The sequence below is a fragment of the Sciurus vulgaris genome (assembly GCF_902686455.1).
Source record: "Sciurus vulgaris genome assembly, chromosome: 1".
Lineage (NCBI taxonomy): Eukaryota > Metazoa > Chordata > Mammalia > Rodentia > Sciuridae > Sciurus > Sciurus vulgaris.
In genome coordinates, this window is record NC_136461.1 from 118,551,265 (window position 1) to 118,557,264 (window position 6,000).

The 6,000-nt window shown below is 40.6% G+C and overlaps 1 long non-coding RNA gene across 1 annotated transcript; it reads left to right on the top strand.

The window, feature by feature from the left end:
- The first annotated feature begins 1,130 nt into the window (after positions 1-1,130).
- LOC306658315 lies at positions 1,131-5,293 on the top strand. The gene is made up of 3 exons (XR_013763025.1): positions 1,131-1,289; positions 1,965-2,111; positions 5,003-5,293. It is a non-coding gene; the product is annotated as an uncharacterized lncRNA (long non-coding RNA).
- Positions 5,294-6,000: the final 707 nt, after the last annotated feature.

The window sequence follows — 6,000 nt, forward strand, 5'->3', positions numbered from 1 at the left end:
TTTATAGCTTTATTTTATTTATTCACTTTATGTGGTGCTGAGAATTGAATCCAGTGCCTCACACATGCTAGGCAAGGGCTCTACCACTGAGCCACAATCCCAGCCCCCAGTAACGTAGATTCTTGACCTGTTCTCGTAACTCCACTATAAAGTCTTTACTAGTGTCTCTTAGTCATAAGTCAAAGGATCTCAGTTTGGGCAGAAGCACCAAGACTTGGAACAAGAAGTGACAGAACATTTGTGCAAGACATAATTAAAGAGTCAAACTGGTTACTGCCATCTTTACTAGCCTCTCTTGCACATCTGTGCTTTATAATACAAAGCCAAAAATTCATCAAGTAATAGGAAATTTGTAACAAAGAATTTCTTTAAATTTTTAAGTAAAATTTTCTTTAAATTTTTAATTTGAGTTTTTAGTGTACGGTGTACTTTCTTCTTCATTCCCCCAAACTAAGAGAGGAATTCAGAACATCCATCAGAAAGTTTTACACGTGTCCACTGGAGTTTGGAGGGCTGTGGACTGGTCCTCGGCTCATAACTGCAAATGTCTGAGGCTGAGCAGCTGGCTGGAGCTGTACTGGAAGCAACCCGTGCACTCAGATTTCAGCTGGGAAATCTGTGTGTTTTTCAGGGTTTCACGTGTACCAACTGGATTATTTTGAAGGTGACAGCACTGAGAAGACATCTAGGAAGGGACCTCCACAGGAGCGAGGAAGACCCAGGAGAGCAAGGGAGGCATCACTGCATCTGGGACCTGCAGGTTCATGTGGACAAGTCTCTAAAGAAGCTGCAAAAAGACTGAAAGAGGAAGAGGCAGACATTGGATGTGGACCTTGCCGGGGGGCGGGCACCAGCCCACTGTAACTGACCCTCACTGAGGACACTCCCATCCTGTCCCCACTTCTTGAACCTCCACCAAATAGCAGATCATGAGTTGGGAAGGAAGTGAAGCAAAAAGAGAAGAAATGAACAGCACCCCCTCTTTCCCTGCTTCAGGTTTCCAAGCAGAAGTCAGCCCTAAGCTAAAAGAGGGCAAAGAAGGGGCTGTCACTGGGGAGGTCGAGTTTTAGAAGGAACCAGCCTTACTCTTTTGTCTTTCTTTTTTTTTCCTCTTCCCTCCCTCCCCTTCCCTTACTTTTCATCTCATCTCCTTTCTTTTTCTCTTCATTCTTTCATATTTTGAGATGTCTACCTATTAATGCCTGAAAGTGATAGGGAATCTTATAACATTTGCTTGAGATTTCAACTAGTCATAGAAAATAAAATGACTTAACAAAACAAGTTAAAAGGTAAGTTATTGGGAAATAATAAAATTGCTTTCTGTTTACATCCTACCAAGTAATTCGATAGACTGAACTTTAGCAAACCAAATATACTCTATACAGCTTGGTGAAAAGGATGTTTGCTTAGGGAATGAGAAAAAGAAACAAGTCCTGTGTCCAGTTGGGCAGTATGAGAACAGCATTTGCTGCAGAGATGGCCACCATCCAGGTGACGGAAGTGAAAAGGAGACAAAGTACAAGAAGATAATAGTGGGACTCCCATTCAAGATAAAAATAAAACTAACTTAGGCTAATAAATGTTTGTTTTGTAAATATTTGTGGTTTGATATTTCATAGGTTACCTTGAGTATTAATATCAGATATATGCAGAAGACAGAGTAAAATTATATTTTGCTTATTCACAACTCAGATGTACAAAAAATTTAAACTTTTGTTTTTATCTGTGGCCAAGTAGATCTTAGTTTTGAGTTTCTACCCTTGCTGATGTCTTAAGAAAATGTATGCCAATTAAATATTTAAATAAAAGAAAATGATTGCCTATTGAATATACCTTAGACTTGGCTAATTTTAAATGGTCTCTTTTATCCAAATTCAGTCTCTTTTGCATACATATTCAGTGAATTCCAAATTTAAATGCCCCAAAGACTTGTTTTATCTTTGTTTTCTTTCTTAAAATGACAGGTGGAAGTAGAAGAGAGAATCTGACAGGGGCTGCCTTCCTCTGGCATGGAGGGGCCTGTGGGCAGGCAGCTTCCTCTTGTGTTCCTGGCAGTTGGGTAGCCTGATTTCAACCCTGGACACACTGGATTGGAATCTGCTTATTTCTGAGTAATTCTGTCCAATCTTTTACTGGGATATTTTGCCCATATGTGTTAGAGCTACATTTGCCTCAAATTATAATTCTTTGTTTTATACTCTGTAGTCTTTTTACCCAAACCACAGGCTTCTGCCAGGGCACAGGCTTTCCCATTCTCTCTGTGCTCCTACTGGATCCCTGGAAGTCCTGGGTCTCTGACATGCTCTGTCTTGGCCCATTTATTCAGTACCCTCTGTACCTGCTACCTTGTGGATGCCATGATGAATGTGGCAAGGGTATGGTGCTGCCTTGCAGATGCCATGATGGATGTGGCAAGGACAGTCATCTCCTTGGGTGTGACTATGTGAGACAGTAATCTGTCTTAGATTGGCACACAGCTGGGAACCTAGTGAGAAAAATACATATTCTTCAAAGATGAAGCCTCCCCAGGCCTGAGGTGGGAATGGAAAGAAGGGGAGGATGAAGAGAGACAAAGGTGGGCATTTCCCTCACCAAACGACCTCCCTACTCTGTTCTTACTGTGTGTCTTATAGATGAGATAAGTGAGAGTTCTCAAGTAGAAAGGGACAAATATTGGGCTTCTAGAAAATCCAACTAATTTGAGAAAATCGGCTACTCTGTGTTTATAGGAAAAGTTGTCCATATTTTTAAAGAGAGTTTTTAAGTGTAGATGGACACAATACCTTTATTTTATTTGTTATGTGGGTCTGAGTATAGAACCCAGTGCTTCACTCATGTGAGGCAAGCACTTTGCCACAGAGCTAGAGCTACGACCCCAGCCCTGACCATTTTTTTTTTTTTTTTTATTATAAGAATAGAGAAAGAAGAGCTGAGCCCAAAAGGAACTTTTATGAGATTGAAGAAATTTTCAGAGGGCCCCATGCTCAGAGACTTTGAACATCAATGCTGTTTTGGGGGCCATGTCTGTCCCTCAGCTCAGCTGAACTTTGTCCTAAGTTGTCCTGCTTCCTCTTTACACTCTCTAGAAACTGATGTCAGATTGGCTGGCACAGAGCTTAGAGTTTGCTCTTCCAACCTACGTCTCCTAGATTAGGATGGCAGCATTGCATCACAGTTCTCCAGCCTCTGGCTTTGACAGCATCTAAGCAGAGTCACAAAGAAGCTTCATGAACACAGACTTATGGTAGAGAGATGATGAGGCAGGACTCCCATTTTCAAATCCAGGGAAAAGTCAAAAAGTGAAGTTTAGGTACAAAAGTAGTGAGACTTCTAAATCTATGACCTCTGTGACTTGCTTGTGTTTATTTCTGCTTAGTTGTTGGTAGATTTTAGCTAAGAAATATAATAAACAGTTTTCCAGGTCAATGAGAACATTTCATTTGACTACCTGATAAAACTGACTGCATTTGGCAAATTTAATGCATATTAGTGAAGGTTGATTTAAACATGCCATGTTCCAGACAGTACAGTGGGTAATACAGAGGAACAAAGATAAACATAATACCAAATCTGCCCTCAAGGAGGTGACAGATAGTGGATAAGATTGGGCTCATACATAACAAATTATAGCAAAAGAAAACTTGGGACACTGCTAAAAAGTATTTGTGCAAAACAGAGAATGGGGCATTGAGTCTAATTAGGAGTTGTCATTGAAGGATAGGTAGAATAGCAATAGGGTGACATGAGAGCAGGGTATTCCACACTGGAGGAAGGGCCTTATCCAAATCACACAGGACGGAGGCTTAAGCATGTATAAGGAAGGAGGAGGTGAGAAATGTGAGTCAAGTGAAGGATGTGGTGGGGAAGGAGTCTCGGGAGACAAAGAAAGCTTAGGTTACAAACACCACAGAGTCTTCCATAAGGGCTCTGATTGTTGATTTCTCTACAGTTGTTAGTGATAGACTTCAGAGAGAAATTATGCAAATTAAGCCAGACTATAACTTTGGCAGATTGTAGGGAGAATCAAGGGAAGTAATATCCTTAAGGAATATTATAACAGTCTGGAGAAAGACACTGAGGGCTTGAACTGATAAATAATAGAACCAACTGAAAATGATGTCAAAAGAGCCAGAAGGCCCTAGATAAAGAAAAATCATTCTCTCCATCAAGGTAAAAATCTGAAAGTCCACTCTTGGAGTTTCATTTATAGACTCAAAGAATCAACGTGTCAAATCTGAAAGACATCTTTGAGTTTATGTAACTTTGACTGATTAAAAAACTGAGAAACCAAAAGGGGTCAACTGATTCCTAGCCAGGTAATGTGTGTACTGCTCCACTGATTGCTTTGGTGTAGCAGTGCAACACTCAGAAGCCAGTGGCCTGAGAGAGCTACCACTTCATGTCATTTCTTGATCACTTACCTCACTGTAAGTGAGGTTTAGTTTCCATTCTTTTCTGAGGCTCTGGGGCAGATAAGAGCTTTTCAAAGAAAGGTTTAAATAAAGAAGAACTAAGCAAGTAAAGAGACCCAGGATAAGGACGGTGTGTGTATTAGTTTCGTATGACTGCTATGACAAAGTACCACAAGCTGGGGTGGCTTAAAAAAAATAGAAATTTATTGTTTCTCAGTTCTGTGATTAGAAGTCCAAGATCAAGGTGTTGACAGGGCCATGCTCTCTCTGGATCCTCTAAGGGAGGATCCTTTCTTGCTCTTCTGGCATCTAGTGTCTCCAAGAGTTTCTCACCTTATAAATGTACCATTCCAGTCTCTGCCTCCATTGTCACCTGGTGTTTTCCCTGCCATCTGTGTCAAATGTCCCCTTCTCATAAGGACACAATTCCTATCAAATTAGGCTTCCCTCTAATGATATCTTAACTTAATTAACTTTGCAAGACTGTGGGTCAGGGGTCAGGACTTCAACATATCTTTGTGGGGAGACATAACTCATGACAGTGGGGGTCTGGAAACAAAGTTTTCTGATCACACATTTATTCTTTCCAGTTTGGAGCTAGCAGTGGAGACCCCACACATCACTTATTTATGAAAGAAAAAGTATAAGCCTGAATCCCTCTCAGAAGATTCACCACTTTTGCCACATCTGCAGAGGTCTGATCTGAAAGTCAGAGAGCAAACCAGCAGTGAACACTGTCTTCTCATCTGGGTAACTAAGAATAACAACGCAATTTACATGTTTCTGCAATTAAACAAAAAACTACTACCAGGGAAATCTTGGGGGAAATTTCTACTCAAAGAAACACACCATTTTTATCCTTTCAGGGAATGATGATTTGAATTGTAAATGCACATGAAATGGTGTTGATGTTTTTTGGCAGCCGGTAACAACAGGGCAGTCTTTTCCCCACTTGTATGGAGAACATTTCTAAGGTTCTGTGCTGCCTACCTTGCATAATTCAGCCAGCAAATGGACTTCAGATCTCACCAAATCCTGCCCAAACTTGGGGGCTTTGACAATCATATCTTGAGTTAGTAATGTCCATTTAAGGCCTGAGTCTCACCTAGACAGAGGCATAGCAATGTTGGAGCCACACCCAGGGCAGGATCCACCTGTGGAAGCTCAGATCCAACAACCTGTGTCCCCAAGGACTGGTTGGACTCCACCTACTCCAGTAGACTTTCTTCTTTGGCTTTTATGTTTCTTCTATGGCAAATCTGGAACCATAACCTGATGAATAAATCATAGTCATAGTGAAGCAGACAGTAGTAGAAATAACAAATATTTATCAAGTCCATAACAGGTGCCTGGCTTTACTCTAAAAGCTCTGCATGAATCAACTCACTTAAACTTCACAGCACAGGCTGAGTATCCCTTACCTGAAATGCTTGGGACCAGACGTGTCTCAGATTTTGGATTTGTTTGGACTTTGAAATATTTTCATATACACAATGAGAGATCTTGGGGATATAACTCAAGTCTAAACACAAAATTAATTTATGAATATATACCTTACACTAATATCCTGAAGGTAATTTTATACAGT